This window comes from Aptenodytes patagonicus, chromosome 11, assembly GCF_965638725.1.
Source record: "Aptenodytes patagonicus chromosome 11, bAptPat1.pri.cur, whole genome shotgun sequence".
NCBI lineage: Eukaryota > Metazoa > Chordata > Aves > Sphenisciformes > Spheniscidae > Aptenodytes > Aptenodytes patagonicus.
The window spans coordinates 15,502,875-15,520,677 of NC_134959.1; positions in this window are offsets into that span (position 1 = coordinate 15,502,875).

The following is a 17,803-nucleotide window of genomic DNA, read 5'->3' on the forward strand; positions in this document are numbered from 1 at the left end:
TAGGGGAAACTTCAAAAAAGGTAGTGTCCTATAGACAACAAGGAAAAAAGCTTCTCTAATAGTAGCAGTTAGTATTTTTAGATACGAGAACCAGAACCACTATCAGTTTCTGTAGTCTGTGTGGTTTCTTACAAAATACCTCTGCGGTTAAGGCTTTGATCCTGTGAACACACGCTAACTTCTTGCTAAAAAAAGACAAGTTGACAGAGTCTCACAGTCCTGTATCAGATCAATGCGTTGCTAGTCGGTCAGCATTACTAAGCATTTGCCTTTCACTGAATAGAAACTAGTTCCTTGAGCAGTGAAAGTAATTAAGCCTAGTTTCTAATGGATTTTTCTCCTCACCAAAGGAACCTCCCACTTCACTCCCATGTTCCTGCTAATGTCACCTCTGAAATGCCTCCAAGTTTGCCCACAAGCCTTAACCCTTTGTAGCGCCCCAGCACACTCATGCCTGTAACTGACAGCTGCCCCAGAGGGAGCACCCAACGCGGCTGCTTCCCAGCTGCGTGCATACACCCACTGCTCCATCACCCAGTTCACATCTTGGAGCTCTCCAGCTGGCTGACCAGAGAGTTCACATTTCCCTCCTTCCCGCAATAGGACCACTTATCTCAGTCTTCCTCCACCATCCATCATTACACCTTTCAAGAAAGTGACAGGAACTCCAGTGCCTTTGAGACTCATTCCTCCCTCAAACTGGGGTGAAATTAGCCCACAGGTTCAAAAGTTAGTAGAGAGGGCTGACTGGAACAGACCCCACAGCAAGACTGCACAAGCTTCATTACTGTAGGAAATGAGGGTTAGAAGGTCTAAAGACATGTTAAGAGGTCATCTAATCCATTTTTCCGCTCAAACGTAGAATCAGCTATGCCTTCATTATTCCTGACAGATGTTTGTCTAAACAGCTCATAAAAATCCTCCTGCAGTAGAAATTTTTAAACCACCCTCTGAAACCTATTCTAGTGTTTGTCTGTCCTTACCATTACATTGTTTCTCCCCATGATATATAATCTAAATCTCCCATTATAATTTTAGCCCATTCTTGAAAAATGTCAGTGAACACAGAAACATTTTTTTCCCTTCTCTGTTTCTGAAGACTTTAATCTTCAGTAAATTACATCAGTTCCTTTCCATCTATAGGTCACCACTGCAAGGCCTCTGATCATTCATGTCTTTCCTCTCTGCATACTCTGCAACTGCTCCTTTTATTTCTTTTTGAATATAGTTCTGGGAACTGGACACAGCGCTCCAACTGAGGCCCTTTTCAGTGCTGAGTAATAAAGGCTGACTCTATGGGGATGCCATTAAATTAGCAGTATCAGTCAATATAATAATTGCAAACTGAAGTTAGCCTTTTTAACATCGTTTTACTAATTATTAATTTATTGACGTTACTTTTGTATGCATTGTTTAGTAGGAAAAGTACCTGCTGTCACTATGGAAGTGTATAATAAATACCACTGTGGTTGATAAAGTTATATATCTATGTAGACCTGTAGTTTAATGGGATTACTGTGTTTCCTTACTAGACAATCATGTTTGTAAGTCTTCAGTTTCTTATGAAGGTGTAATAAAATACTTTTTTTCTCCTCTAAACTTTAGATAGTATTCTCATTCTTAAAAGTACTGTTATTTCATATTCATTTAGTAAAAGGGATAAACTTGTTCACACTATTTATGTGAGTTGCTGTAATATTTTACAAAGTTCATATATATTATGATAGCATACATGAGATTTTAAGTGAAAGGTCATTAGTGATATTTTGTTTCTGTAAAACACATTCTTTGTTTCAAGAATGAAGAGAGTATTAGCAACACATGGCAGCATTCTCTTGAGATGTAGAAATATGATTACCAACGGCTAAACTGGATACTCAAATTCTGTGGCTGGATCTGGTTTCTTGGGCAGAAACACTGCTTCTGATCATTCATAGTAACACTTGATCCTGGTACCTAAGTGCCTACGTCCTAAGCAAAGCACCCAAACACAAACTCATTTCTAAGCTTGTCTGTAACAACACTGAAGCTAGCAAAAATACACATGCTTAAGTGAATTTTCTACTTACAGCATTTTAAAGTATCTAAAAGTAATGAAGAATTCATTTTTACCCAGTTTTGAGTATCCTATTCTAACCACCTTTTTGTATCAAAATGAGAACATTAAGCCCTTAAGAAAAATGAGTACATAGTGTCCAACAAAACACACCTATTGAGACTTGTGTAAACAAAGTACCTGAAGGTAACATAGTACACTAATTACAAATTAGCAATTACACAAATTACAAAAGGACATCTGAGATAATCGTTCCTCAATGTACTAAATACAATATGACTTTACAAGAAAAAGGCTATTCTTCATATGCAAAAGGATATATTCTATTTACAAAAAATAAAATTATTTTTAACCTTATTTTTTCTAGCCAGTTAATATCTTCCCCATACATATTAGCACTTTGGATGCATTGCTAATGATTTTTGCCGTCTACAATTTCCCAGTATCACAGACAGGAAGATGACAAACTTTCAAAGTTTGTCTCAAACATCCAGGAGGGCTCTTAAAGACAATAATATTAAGATGGAAGATCAGTTGCTGATCTCTACTGATCTCTTCATCCTGCAGTAGGATGAGTTTGGGTTTTTTTTAATTTACATTCTTCACTGCCTAGGGTGCTAAACATCTCTATTCCCTAACAGTTTATTTAGGGACTTTCTGACAGCAAGAAAGTGAAAGAATAGCACCACTACTTAAAGCAGTTCATTAAAAAAATAATCTTGCTTTTTCAGGTAAACATCGATAGCTGTTTTGTATGTTTGGACTGCACATTTTGTATAGTAACAAAATCTGAGCTAACAAGAACTCCACAAGAAAGCAATTTTGGGATACACTGAAAATCTTCTTGTATAAACTGTTGAACTAAACCTAGTTTGTAAGAAAGTAATGAGATTCTCTGAAATACATGTGATATCCCACTCTTAACCTGCAAAACCTCATATGTATACAGGACTGCTGGCTCCAGTAATTTTATCGATAAACACTTTACATGACAAAAGGCTTGGGGATTTTTTCCTGCAATGCTACCTCTAACATCTGCAGCATTCAAGTGATTCCCTCAAATTTGGTTTCCACTAAAAAAAGTGAAGAAACAAAACCTTCAAAAGTAAAAGCTAAAGTTTCAGAAGGCAAGTAAATAGAATCCAAAACTTAATATTTAAAATAAGAAATATTTCATTTTGATGTTAATGTTACGTTAGACTGGTTGGATTTGACAGTCCTGATGTACCAGTTGACTTCATTGGATATACTCATAGAAACTATATGTTATGGTCTATTATTAATTATAATGCAACTATGTACTAAGCCTTCAAACACTTAAAAGACAGACAGCCTTGAAAAAATACCAGATTGATATTCTGCTTTTAATAATTATCATAATTGACTAATTTAACTGATCTCAGTTATTTCATAAAGAAGCAGTTTCCATTTTTGTTTTTGTTTGAACTTCATGCATTTGATTTATTTACCACTTAGGTCCTTTTTCAGGATTTAAAAGAAGCTGAAATCGAAAGGGGCGGAAGACAGGTTTTGTAGAAAGATTAGGAAGACAAAGATTTTTAATTTAGCAGCGGACACAGTGTTGGGGAGACAAAAAGAATCTTTTTAAAGTGAAAAAGATACTAAATTATTTGTTAAAAGTTATTCTGAGTGGGAAAAGGTGCCTTGTTACCCTTTAAATCATATAAACATATTAAAGTATATTACAGAAGCATTTTCAGAACTGGAGATTTTAGGCAATACCAACTCTACTAACTCTTCAGAAGCACTATATAAGTTAATATAAGACTTGCCTTCTTCCCCAGCTTCATCTCTCCTGATAACGGCCAGCATCTTGACATTTTGTAGATATCCTAGCATAGAGGAATCATAGGATTAGGTTGCACATATTTTTTCTTTATGTAGCAATTATTTAGAAAATACATTTTAAAAATCTATCAACCAATTGTAGGCTATCTAGCAAATCTGGTAGGTCATGGCGCTCTACAGAAATATTTATGATCAGCGTATTTCTAGACAATTATTACCTTGCAGTTTTAAGAGGGAAGCAAGTGGCTGTCTGCCAATGAAGTAATTAATCTAAATCCTGTTTTAGAACAACAAGCTCTGATTTTCAAGACAGAAGTAGTACACTATTAGCAACAGAAAGAGCCAGCACAAGCACTGTCCTCCTGAGGATCAGTATGAATCCGAGGAGAGGCTTAAGACCATCAAGTTATTTTGCAAGAATCCATAACTAGTCATTAGACAACATACAATTCCAGTCAGCCCTGACCTGTTTTAGATTCCAGCTAACTAAATTTAAAAGCCTTTAAAACCAATTAAAATCTCCTGAATCATCCAGTTCTTACTGTGTAAATATGCAGCCTTCATTTAACTCCTTCTGAGTCAAAAATGAAATGTGTAATTATATAACATTTAAAATAGTATAACATTGGAAAAATTCTGTGGACATGTAGCACATGATACTTTACAGAAATAAATTCATAACTACTTGGCAATTCAGTAAGTCAATTACAAGATAAAACACTGATTTAAAAATAGTGTGAAACATACATAAGAACTTTTCCAGTTTTGAAATTTGCATGTCTGTAAGGTTGAACAAGATAAGAAGGTGTTTTTGAGGGTTTTCTTTTGGCAAGGCTTTTGGGAGGTTATTCCTGGGTGGAAGAAATTATTCTTACACCATACCCTGAAGAACAACATAACTGGACAGTGATAGGTAATTAGAAACAGTATCAAGCAGCAAGTCATCCATGAAACAGGTTGTTTTTTTTTTTTTTTTTTTTTTTTTAAAGTCAGAGACTATTACCAGGTCTGAATTAGTCTGACAGATAACCTGTGTACACAAATAATCAGGTGCCAGCCAAAGCCTAAATATTATGTTAAATGTTCTGAACCAAACTCAACACATTTTTAGTTTAATACAGAAACAAACAGCAAACAGGGTATGCAAACACGTGTAACTGGCACAAATAAGTTAGTTTTCCAAGAGGTATACAAACATAGTCCCATACCAAGCACATTATAGGTAGTTCCTCTTCAAATTCTTAGTTTGTTTCATTATATTGCTACTCATGGTTCAGGCAAACAGCCAACATCTTGAGCCTTCCTAAAATGTTTCAATCAGGAGGAGACCCATATAGGATTTAGGTATGTCTTTGGCATAAGCCTATTTATTTATGAAATAGTTGCCTTGAACATATTGGAGGGAAAAGGAGGGTGGCAACACTTTCCTTGCTTACAAATTCCATTTTTGCTTTTGTGAAGTACCTCTGACAGAGGCTCATGGCTGCTCTTCAAGTTTTCTGGTGAGAAAACACACACTAATCCCCATTTCTATACTTGCAACCAGTCTCCTGAGGCACATGATTAACACCTTGCTAAGATCCTGCCACATCTACCAGTTCCTACTGTTCTAGCTCTCTCGGTACACATGAATGTTTCATTGTTCCCCTGTTCAGCCTTTACTTATTGACTGTACTCAGGCCCGTGACTGAGCAGTCACAAACATTTGCCAGAAAAAGAGCATTTTGAGAACACCTCCAAAGAAAATAGTCATGCTTCCATCCTTTTTTTTCCCCTCTCTTCTTCCTCTATCCATACAAACATGGACAAAAAGTCTCCTGGTTTTCATTTTCTGCATGAATCAGTAAGAATGAGAGCACTACTGTGGAGAAGCTTGGACAAAGAAGCAAGGTTTGCATTCAGCTTTAAATGAAGGGCGATTGGGGAGTCTTGATTTTTCCTTGTTAGTAATTTTTCAGCAGAGTTCTGGTGGTCAGCAAGACATAAATGCAGCAAGATCATACAGTACAGTAAGGGTCCACTTTATTCACATTTCTATTTATTTTTAAAATGCATTTGAAAATCATTATCGTTGTCAACAAAGTCTTGTCACCAGAAATACATAAGCAAATCACATACTGGCTAAATACAACACCTTACATTAGGTGTTCTGGAAACAGTACAAAGTAAGGATATTTATTATCAGGTATCCTTTGTCATGGAATATTCCTGTTAATTTTACTGGGAGTTAGTCTGAGCAGACACCACAGAGTGTAATGAGGATTATAAAATTGGAGGGGGCGCCTCACTGAAGAATCTGTCAGCCACAAAGAAATCTGATTACATGCATTATCCCTGACACTTCTGATTTACCAGAGAAGAGGGAAAATTACAAAAGACAACATTCTGTTTTTCACACCTGAGAACAGAGAAAGCTTGAGGCATTATAATGTTCTTTGATACAAATGCCTATTTCATACTGCACACGTCTTATTTTCCTTCCCACTATAATATCATTTACCATTGTAGCACCTCTTGTTTCCAGCCCTCCCCCTAGGATTGCCAGTGCTGCACAGGAAAGCTTTTGAGTCACAGGCTTCCTTTTATTCAGTGAGGTCATTATAACAGTGTTATCCCTGGTCTCAAGGGAAAAAAAAAAAATTAACACACAGCCTGGTTTGCAACAGGATAATTCAAAGAATGTAATACAACAAGAATAGGTTGGCCATCCCAATTAGCATGGTGACACTGACCATCAATAATGTCACCATAATTTCCCCTACTAAAGATGCTGGGTTTTTAATCCCTGTTATTGTTCGTTGGTTTGGTTTTTGGGGTAGGTTTGTTTTGGGTTTTCTCCCCCCCATTTCTCTCAGTTGTGTGGAGAGGACAGCTCTCTGGCTAAGATGAAAGACTCTTTTTTAAATATTATTAGACTTGATTCATTAAAGATTAAGCACATACACCAACAAAGCAAGCTCAAAATTAAATGTAAAATCTCTTAAGTAGTTATAAATAAATCCATACTTGTTTTGATTATTTTGCACATTTGCTTAAAATGAAAAGCTCTTGGGAAGATCACACACTTACAGAGCTGCCTGAGAGAAAATTTATAGCTTGTCAGCTGCATAAAGATATCATCTTCCAAAGTATTTTTGGGTGACATGGTAACAACATTCAATAAGACGTTAAACAGAAATCCTTTGCAAGCTGTGCCTGTGTTCACTGTGATACTGCTAAAAAGTTTATTTCCCTCTAAATGAAAGAAAGCAAGCACATAATTTGAACATCTGCACAGTGAAATACACATCTTTTCCGTAATTATGGAGCAAATCCTGCCCTGGCTGGTCCAGCGGGGATAAGGAGAAGCATTGCATAGTGCATCCATTACCACAGGGATCCTGCAGGCTAGGATTGGATTCCAACAGGCACACCCCAGGGAGGCACTTCAAGATATGATAACTGTAACCCTCTCTGCCTGCATGGCCTTATATACAGTATTAGGGAAACCTACAATATCACCATCTTCTTATTTTAAATAATGCGCAATTGAAGGTATATCATATCAAGCAGAGGCCTGCCACAGTCTCAATCGTGCTATTTCTTAATGTATTATTGTAACACATGCTTCCTTAAAAATTTAAGAAAAGAGTGGTAGTGGAAAAAATCCCTAGTTTGTTCAGAAGAACATAAGCTCTAGAACATAGGAATTTCTTGCTGCAGGACTATTCTTGCTGTTGGGCAACTTACACATTTAGAAAGTTTGGACGAGTGGTAGGGAAAGCTACTGCCATAGCAATAAAATTAATCATCTCTGTATGTATCCTAAACTACACTATTCAGGGACCAATTTCAAATAAATTGACTCCAATAGTTTCAACAAACAAGTCTGTCCCTTTAGTCATTACATTGCAGACAATAATTTACACAATCAATAAATTTCATCCATGAACTTCCAATAAATGGTCCTTCGAAGTGTATTACAATAGGAAGCCCTGGAATGTGACCTATCCTGGTAACTAACCAAAGCAGAATCTTCCCCAGCTGCACATCAAAGCAGTTGTAAAACTGCTTTTAATGAGGAATTAGTTGGATTTTTTGAATGAACTCTAATTTACCCTATCAAATTCTCCTCATCATTGACCATAGAGTTCCTACAATGCTGCATCCAAAGTTTTGGGGTTTTGTTGTGGAGGTTTTTTTGAGGCAGAGATAAATTTCAGTGTATTCCTGGAAAACAGGAAAGAACTTCCCGATTCCAACCACTAAATCTGCCACCTCTCCTCATTTCCAATTTCATTTTGACAATTTAGCTTCCTTTTACAATGACTGCTCTCTCTTGAAAAGTTTTATTCCACTATTCAGGTTCAACTTTTCGAATTGTGCATTGTGTTTTTCAGGGCTGCATATCTTCCTTTTTCTCCTTAGTTAGGAAGTCCCTTAAGAAGCTACTTTAAGCCATGGCCACTTTAACTTTTTCCTCCTTTTTTAACTGGTGTTTACCATAAGCTCCCAATTTTATTGTCACCTTCCTGATTGCTGTCTAACAATTAGACATTGAAAAGCAAAAGGGTATCTGGAGTTTCTATCAAGGAGAAAGTACCCCCTGGGAATGAAAAACAATCCATGGCTGCTGCATCTGCTGAATTCTAATGGAAATGAATTTAATCTAGTTAGGGGATAGACACGAGGGCTTATTAGTGCCAGAGGCCTTCTGAAGTGTGTACATGCTTATCATAAAACCTCACAAACTATTATAAAACCTCACAAACTATTTTAAATTTCATTTATCTTTGTAGCTTTCTAGTTTTGTAACTTTGTTATAACATGGTACTTAATGAAACCATGACAAAATCCTTTTACTATGCAAAACTTTTTTCAACATGATTTTATACAGTACAAACTGACAACCAACACAAATAAGAACTGGGTGGCAGGGGGACACCTGTTTATATCAGTACTGCTAAATACATGGTCTCAGCAGCCTAAGCTTGCATGTGTCAAACCTGTAACCATATTTAAAATGCTATCCCCAAAACCTGCTTACCCCAAAGAGGATGGTGAAAAGACCGTATCCTAGAAAGGTGATAAATCTCTACGGATTATGAATACAAATTAAGCAGGGAGGTTATAAATTACAATCTCTTGTGCTGATGGAGGAAAAAAGCAAGCAAAAAGTTAATCTTGCCCCTAAAATTCTTAGTGCAAGCGAGGCACTTTTCTAAGCCATTCCTAGTTTATCATGTTTTTACCTTGAGTTTTGAACTGCAGTTGCAATGTCACCGAGATCTAAATATTGTGATCTGACTTAAGAAGGTTAAAACACTATACAACTAACTAATTTCAGCCAGTAGACTAAGAAATGCTGGTTTCTCTGCCTTTCAGATCAGTTGCTGTACACATTTTTTTTATTTGTGCACCAGTAGAGATTATCTTAGACCAAGTGCTATAACTACATACTATTACCCATGCAGACAAGTTACAAGGCTAATGGAAAAATATCATTTAGTGTTTTGGAGATCTGACAGATGTTATTTCCTACATCAAAAGGATTATATTATCTACAACATAAACTATGAGTAATGTATGCATTATACTATGTTAGTAATCTACCAAGATTCATCTAGACAAGCATAATCTGGGAATACCCTTTCTAATGTTTCCTTTTGTACATAATTAATACAAACAGTACCAATCTTCCATATTCTAGGATACCCTGAAGTCAGACAATTAACAAGAAAAGCAAAATAGGACCTGAAATCCTGTGTCTCTGTTCCCAAGAGCAGATTCTGTGCATCCTGGGGGAAGATAGAATAGTCGCTGCACTTCCCCAGTTGCAATTTTTCCCTGTCTCCATGTGTGCATAAAAAGACCAATATGTTTGATTCACTACCCTCACAGTACCTACAAGAGGACTAGGAAAAATCCAACTCTTCATAACTGTAATTCATGGAGTAACCCTCCTGAACAGCCAGGACATTAGAATGCTGATGGACAACTTCTCATCCTTTTGATGTTACATCTGAGACAACATACAGGGAAAGGGAGTGAAGTTACCTACAAGCAAGCCCCCTGGCTAAGGCGTACATACACAGCCCACACAGGTTGGCTCAGTTTCTGTGATGGAAAACTGAATTTGGTTCTTTCTTCTACACAAACTGCAAATGACCACCTCTTCAAATAACAAGATGCTAAAGTGTATTAGGTAAAAACACGTCAACTGGATTTTCAGAGATCTTTGTTTGATCATAGATCCCTTTACATAGACTTAATAGTATCAAGTCCAGTTTCGCACCAGGCTAAGTTACACAGGTAATGCTTCTTTTATTAAATGCACCCATGCCTATAAATTGTATTCATATGCCAGGGCTTCAGTATGCCAATTCTTCAATGAACATAAAGTTAGAAGGACACTTCCTGCCCCACAGAGACTTTTGTATAAGATGGGAGAGGGAAAAGAGAATACGGACAAAAGAAAGTGGCAAGACAATAAAAGCTAGCAAATATAGGAAGCAGTTACAGTATGTTGACATCCTGATATTTATCTTCTGTTTTGTAGGCATGACAAAAAGAAATGGGGGGGGGGGGGGGAGGCTTACTGGGATTTGAATGAAAATAGTTTTGCAGGTGTGCAAAACCTTCTTCTGAAGCATGAGGAGCAGCATAGAAAAATGTGAATATTTTAATTGAGGTAATTAACTAAAAAGGCATGGATCCTACTGTGTTGATGTTATTGGAGGAAGGATTTAACCACTCAGAGGTGACAAACAGCAGTGACAGAGAGGCTGTGAATGGATCTAAGGAGGAAGATGGTTTGTTTGCTTGATGCAATATGCAAACCAGAAGCATATGACCCCAGAAAGGGATCATATTCTCAAAGTCACTGTCTAGGGGGAAAAAAAAGTTTTAGCAAGATAGCCATCAGCGGAGAGAAGTACCAGAATAAATTCATTTACTATGAAGCACAGATACAGAATCTTAAAAATACAGCTTTTTTTTTTTTCCTGGCTGACATACTGTATTTGTTGAGAAGTAGTGAATTATGGTACTGAGAATCAATCCTCACAATGTGGTTTTGGAAAGCATTTCACATTCGCCAGCTACATGTTTAAACAGAAGAATCCCTTGGCATCACCACTGGCTTACACACAGATTCACTTGTACACACTCCATTTTTCATGAGGTGCCCACATCAGCCATATAACATTACTTACAGAGAAGCCTTACTGATTTTTCTCCACTGTTTTTTAGTGAGACAAGGCTTCTGTTTCCTCTGGGTCCTACCATTTCCTCTTTGTTACTTTGTATCCCGAGGCACAGAAGAGCATCTGCTGCCTTTCACTGTATTCCTCTGCTGGCTGTAAGGAGTAATTTTCATGCTTGGTGTGTATAAGACCTTCATTAGGAGAGATCCATTTTAGCTAGAAGACCTCTCTCTGATTTGGGAAAAGATTAGGTTATTTCTTCTGTTATATGTCTGTCCTCATGAAGAAACTGTGTTAGGCCTTCCCCGTTTGCTGAAGGTCTAGCCTGAGTTTCATCTTCCCAAGAAGCAGATCTTCATATGCTTATGCTTCTGTATAAATAGAGTTACATATATGAACTTACACAGGACTGACTCCAGCTTATAAAAGGCCTCGGAATTCCCATAATATTAGAATTGTGTGAATGGCAGGAAACATTCGTACCCCATTCACGCTGTGGGAGCACAGCCCTTTACTGTCTAGGCAGCAGACACACAGAAAGATTTGGGGGCCAAGCATGAATAGCTGAGCTATAGCCAAATGGATCTTCCAGGCTAACTCATACATTGCATTTAAAATTAATATTTCTGTCCCTCTGATGATGGTGCAGTGGTGAGAGAATGGAAACTGCTGTCATAATTCTTCTGTACGTATCTGCCAACATTCTGAGCTATAATTCATGGAAAATCTCCCACAGGTTTCAGTAGTTTCTAGAGAAGGGCTGAAAGTGTTAAGCTATTTTACAATTTTCATCAGTAGTTTTGGGCATTAATCCTGTTTGATCTCCATCAACACAGATGCAATTTGTCAGGCATCAGATCTTCAGGGAGCTCCCCTGGTACTTGCTGATAGTCCTCAGGAAAAGTTCTATTTTATTATATTCCTTTACTGAAACATGGGCAAGAGAGCTGCTTTAAACCTTTTCCATTTTCAGGATAATTTCTAACAAAGCCTGTGTTAGAATCTCCATGGCTTTAGTGATTTGAGCCTAACAGGCAGACTAATTGCTCAGGTCTTTGAATCCCTCAACTGGAAAGAGATTGCTACCTGTAATTTAATTTATTGACTGTGCACATACCCTTAATTCTCTACAGGAATTAAGTAAAGGATAAGAAGGGGAATAATATATCTTAAAGCCATATATTTAAGTGGCTATGAATTAACTCCCTCAGTTACTGCATAATCCATCATATTTTGCTTCTCTTATCCTCTACACATTACTGAAAAGCCTGACTAGGTAGAAGGGAAACAAGGAGAACTTGACATGAAATAGAAAGGACCACTGACATGTATACCTGGATAAGCACAGCAGGAGATTAAAATCATCGTCAACATCCAGGTTTTCACTTTACCTTACTAACCCTTATACGGGGATTTTGCAGGCAAGTTCCAATTTGGAGAATAGCATATGAGAGTCTACATAGTGAGAAGGGACTTTCTAAGCTAGAGCAAGACATTGTACAGGATAGACTATATATGCTCTCTCTATATTCTAAGACCTCTGTTCAAGGTGGTGCAAATCTGCATTAGGTTCATCACTTGAGAAATAGAGAATGGTGGTAGCATCTGCACCTATTGCCTAGAGCATAATTTAAATAGGAAAGTAATACTCTTTTTTAAAAAACAATTGAAGAACTTACAAATGATTAAATAATAAGGTTTTGGACTTCATATAACCTGAATGTGGTCTCCTTTCTAGTGACCACAATCTAATTTCATCCACAGTAAGATCTGAAATAATTTCATTACTAGAGAGGTAAAATATACTGCACATCTGTAAATTAATCATGAGGGATGGAGGGAGTGTTTTCATATAGCTCACACAGGAAGATAAGATTATGATAAATGTAATCACTTCCCACTCTATTGAATAGTTTTCCAGTTTAACAGATCAGAGTTTGCTGGCTACATTGTACTTATAGCCTCTACAAATGGAACAGCTCACAATACCAATTAGGAACTTCTTGGGTAACAACTCACTGATGTTTCAAAGAATGTGTTTGTCATACTAACAAATTCCTCCCACACACAACGGCCATAACATAAATCTTCAAATGTAAGTCAGAGTTTGAAGATACAAGAACAAAAGGCATATCCTCTAAAGCTTTCAAGGGAACATGGAGGCAGTATCCATCAAGACAAAGACTTTGTGAGCATTATATTACTTGCTATCATCTTATTTTAACACTCTGTATTGATTTGTTATAATCATCATCCTTCGCTCACTCTGTGTCATCAGTCAAGTTACAAGTGAACATGCTCACATCCTGTAATTAATACATTGCTCTGTAGCGGAAATTTATGAGATTGCCAATGTTTGTATTACAATTTATAGTGCAAGAAAATGCCTACAGTGCAAGCAAAATGCCTTTATCTGCCCATCTGTCATCAAAATCTCTGAATCACATCTCATAATTCTGATTTTCCCCCAAAATACAACTTGTATTTCTTCTGTATTTTTCCAGCATTCTTTTTACAAGAGGAAGGGAGTGTCAAGGGTTCAAAATGTAAGCCAGGATAGATTCAAGTATGCCATGCAAGAACACCTAATCTCTCAGCATCATACAAAGCAGAAATATTCAGCTGTATTATGATACAGATAACCTTTCCCATTATTTCCCACAGAAAGTACGAGTATTTGTTTAAACTAAATATAACCATATCAAATGCATGTTTCTTCATTTTATATATGTCAGACTGAAGAATATTTAAAGCATTTTTTATTGTTGTTATTAAGATAAAAGGTATTTTCCTTTTAACGTGTATTTCATGCACTTTGACGTGATCTGGGAAACTAACCAGAATAAAAGAACTAAGTAGATTTATTTACATAGTGATACGCTGCCAACAAGTGCTGGATATGAAGGCCAGAAGTCAAGTTCCAATCTTCTGAGTCAAATCCACAATAGAAAACAATGTCACCACTTCACATTTTCCGGACACATCGTCTGCCTTTTTTGCTACCCATTTGTCAGCACTCCATCAAGCTTCTGCCATAATGAACTGTTAGCTACCTCAGATTATTCACTATTATTAATGCAAGATCTTGCACTATTTGGCTAGATATTTTTGAAGGCTCATTAGCAAAGGTTACATCATTAGTGAAGATTTAGTCCTGGCAAGGCTTGGTCTGTCAGAAAGAAAGGCTGAGCTGTTATACCATATAGTAATTTTGCAAGTTATATTAGCTATACTTCCACGCTTAGTACAGCTGTGTTTACATTAGGTATTTTGTTGGTATGAGAAGAAAACGTAATTACTAACAAACATTCACTCTGTGAGCAGTGAAACCAATCAAGTCCAGCCTCCTGTCTGGAATTTGAGGGCTTGTGGCATCTGATCACTTACTGTCACAAATACAGTAAGAAAAAAACCCCCTACCTTCATCACTTCGGTAGAAACTGGACAGTGGTGTGAAAGCTGAAAACTTGAAAAGCAGCTGAAAGAGGGCAAAATCTCATAAAACTAATTTAACTGGAAAGCCAAGCAGAGTAAATATCAGGTCCTAATTTAGATTATTACACATCAAGATATTGCAGTGTGAATCAGGATTTAAGAAGAGCAATAATATTTAGAAAACTGCATATTAAATTAGTATTAAATTCTTTCTAGCAAGTATGAAAACAATATAATTTAAGACTTAGTGATGAGATAGAATATGTTAACATAAAATGCTTCTTAAGAAAATATACTCAATATATTCTGCTCGTATCACCAACTGCAGACAGCTGTATAATGTGATAAAAATGAGAGAACTATGAAAATGCCTGCTATCTTTAACACACTATGCTTCTACAATCCACTGCAGGGAAAGCTTAAAGCCTAGACTTTACTTAGATTTATTTTTCAGAGATTCTAGGAGCTCTTAAGAGGACCTCCAGGTGCTGTCAGAACACCTTTAATTTATCTTGAAATGCATAAGCCAACTGTGCTTCAATTGCTGCTAAATGTTTTCCACCATTCTTCCCCTGCTGGCACTACACTCCCTTTGCAGAACCTGAGCTAGCATGCTGCAGCCATTAAAGTTATCTTGACCCACGCAAGGGGCCAGAAGAACTGAATACACAGGCTATTTTGATTTCTTTATAGTCAGCTTGTGAAAAAGGTCAGTATGCAGAGTATGGGTGGGTCAAAGTCCATTGACACAGATGGCAATGTTATGTAGGTGCACTGGGATGGAAGTTTGCACAGGAAGTTGCAATTCCAGTTTATGTATCAGAGAAAGGTCACATAGCAGGAGTCCCTGCCATTGGTTTGGTTGATCCTAAGAAATAAACTGATTAAAAAATGGTGGAACCATATCTACATTCTTCCTCCACTTTGCTTTCAAGAGCAACATAGTGTAGTAACAGAGATAATCTGCGCATTGGGATCATTCTTACGTGAGCACGGCCACATACCCCAAGCTCCATCCTGCTTTAAGCTAAATTCTATCCCAAGTCACAGCAAAAGCTCTGTCCATCGCACTTACCATCTTGTCTGAATAGACCCTACTCTATACAGTTTACCTTCAGAACCGTAACTTCTTTTATTTCAGCCACATCCTTTCTCCTCGGCGTATGTTCCAAAGAATATCAGTAAAGTTTGCTTAAAAGAAGCATTATTTATATGATGCCTAGTAAGTGGTATATAACATTACAAGGAGTTATATACTATGATTAGCCTCTGTAGTAGCATATGCTTTCTAAAGCACACATATGTAATTTTGACAAGGTATCTAGAATTAATCTTTGTATCCTAGTATGTGCAGAAATAAAAACATCAAAAGTGAAGTCTCCTAAAACATGCTTTCTCAGCAATTGATAGAGCTCCCTTTATTTCTCATTTTGCAGAACAGCAGAGTACGCCGTGCCCTCTCTAGTGTATGCATTTATTAATATTTCATCTTGAACTCCCATACTCAGGAGGGAGTTTCCCAAAGGAAGGCCTTCCAAATAGTGTTCCATGTCAACTTGTGACCCTGAAGCAAACTAGCTGACATGCCAGTATCTTCCAAAGGTGACATATCTATTCCCCTGATATATGAGCACCTTGAACTCAATGTTATGTAGTCCAAATTACAGGGATGACTAGATCATGATGCAATTCTGCTGATTTAGCAGGATTGCACAGAGGTGTATTTGGTTTGTAGAACTCAGCAATGTTTTCATCTCTATTTTGAAAGTGTACTGAAGAAAGACAAAATCCCCCAGACTGCCTGATTAGCTCCATTTCTTTTTTTCCCCACTGCTAGTACTCTGACAGATATTAGTTTTAAAAAACAAAACACTGCAGCATGCCATGTAAATACTATTCCTTTGAAGGTAGGCATTCTGCTCTGTTTCTTGCACTCGTTTTTAATACTATTGCCAATCTTCTAAATACCTGCTATACTCTGAAATGATGACCCTTTCCTCTTCTTTCTGTTTCTACCCCGACATTGACTTCCTAACTTACATAGATGAGGACAGAGTATAATCACAGCACAGATGTTAGACTCTAAACTTTCATATATACAGCACTTATGGATAACATCAATGTAAGAATAAAATCATCTCCTGAGGAATTCAGTAGCACTCCTGCAGTCCCACCAAGGTCGGTGAACATGTAGGAAAACAGCATTTGTCCCGTAATAAAAAGTGTCCCCACTATGCATAAACAAACTTTCTTCCAAGAGCCACTTAGTTTTCTTCAAATAAACTTTTTTTTTAAATAGTGAAATTTAGCCTCCCAATTACTTAGTTCCTATTTCCAGATTTAATATCCTGTGTTAGTGAAACAGTTTTGAAAATGTTATCCCCATCTAATTTAAAAAAAAAAAAAAAAAAAGAATTTTTGAGTTGAAAATTCCCCTCTTCAAATGTAGCACCAATACTTATTACAACACTACGTTGGGGTTTTTTTGTTGTTTTTTTTTTTGTTTTTTGCATTTTTAGATACATGGCAATTATGTGTATGTTTTTGTGGATGATCCTTAGAAGTTCATTGAACATTTTATACTTTGTTTCCAGTAAAAACATTTTTGCAGGATTTGCTGATTCTCCAGAAGGCTTGCAGATAATGTCCAAAACTTTCCCTACTTCTGAGTGGTAGAAAAGGTGAAGAAAACAATTATACTGGAGAAGAGTTAAAACGAGTGATTTATATGAAGAAAATAAGAGCCACTAATCTTTCATTTCAGAAAGCAATAGCTATAATGGTATAGACTCTTGCAAAACTTATTCCCTCTAGCATGAGTTATAAACATACTAAGAACTGCAAGTCAATGGGGAAAGACTACCATTATCCCAGCTTTGCTTCTTACAGCAGTGGTGGCGGTAACTGGTTTTGACTGGACAGTGGATAAAACTAGGAGCACAGGGATCAGATGGCAGGATTTTACTTCCTTTGTATTCACTTTCCTTTTGTGAATTAAGTCTCCGCTGCAGCAACAGCAGCTAAAAACATTGTGGAGATTAAATTTAGGAAAAAAGTGTGTATGTGCATATTTATATTTGTGAGATATTTTCATTTGGGTAATATGAAACAGCTGAAAGTAGGAATTTATGTGTAAGGCACACATTCCTATTATCAGTGGTTAAAAACTCAAATCTCATTGGGGCTTTCCTCTGCTGAATTCAAAACACTGCCATTGATGATCCCACTGTTCCTCACCATGGACCAAGAGTCACATACAAATAGGTTTTTAACATGCTCTGCTGGCCAGGTCAAACCCTTTGCAAAAGCATTATGGTAT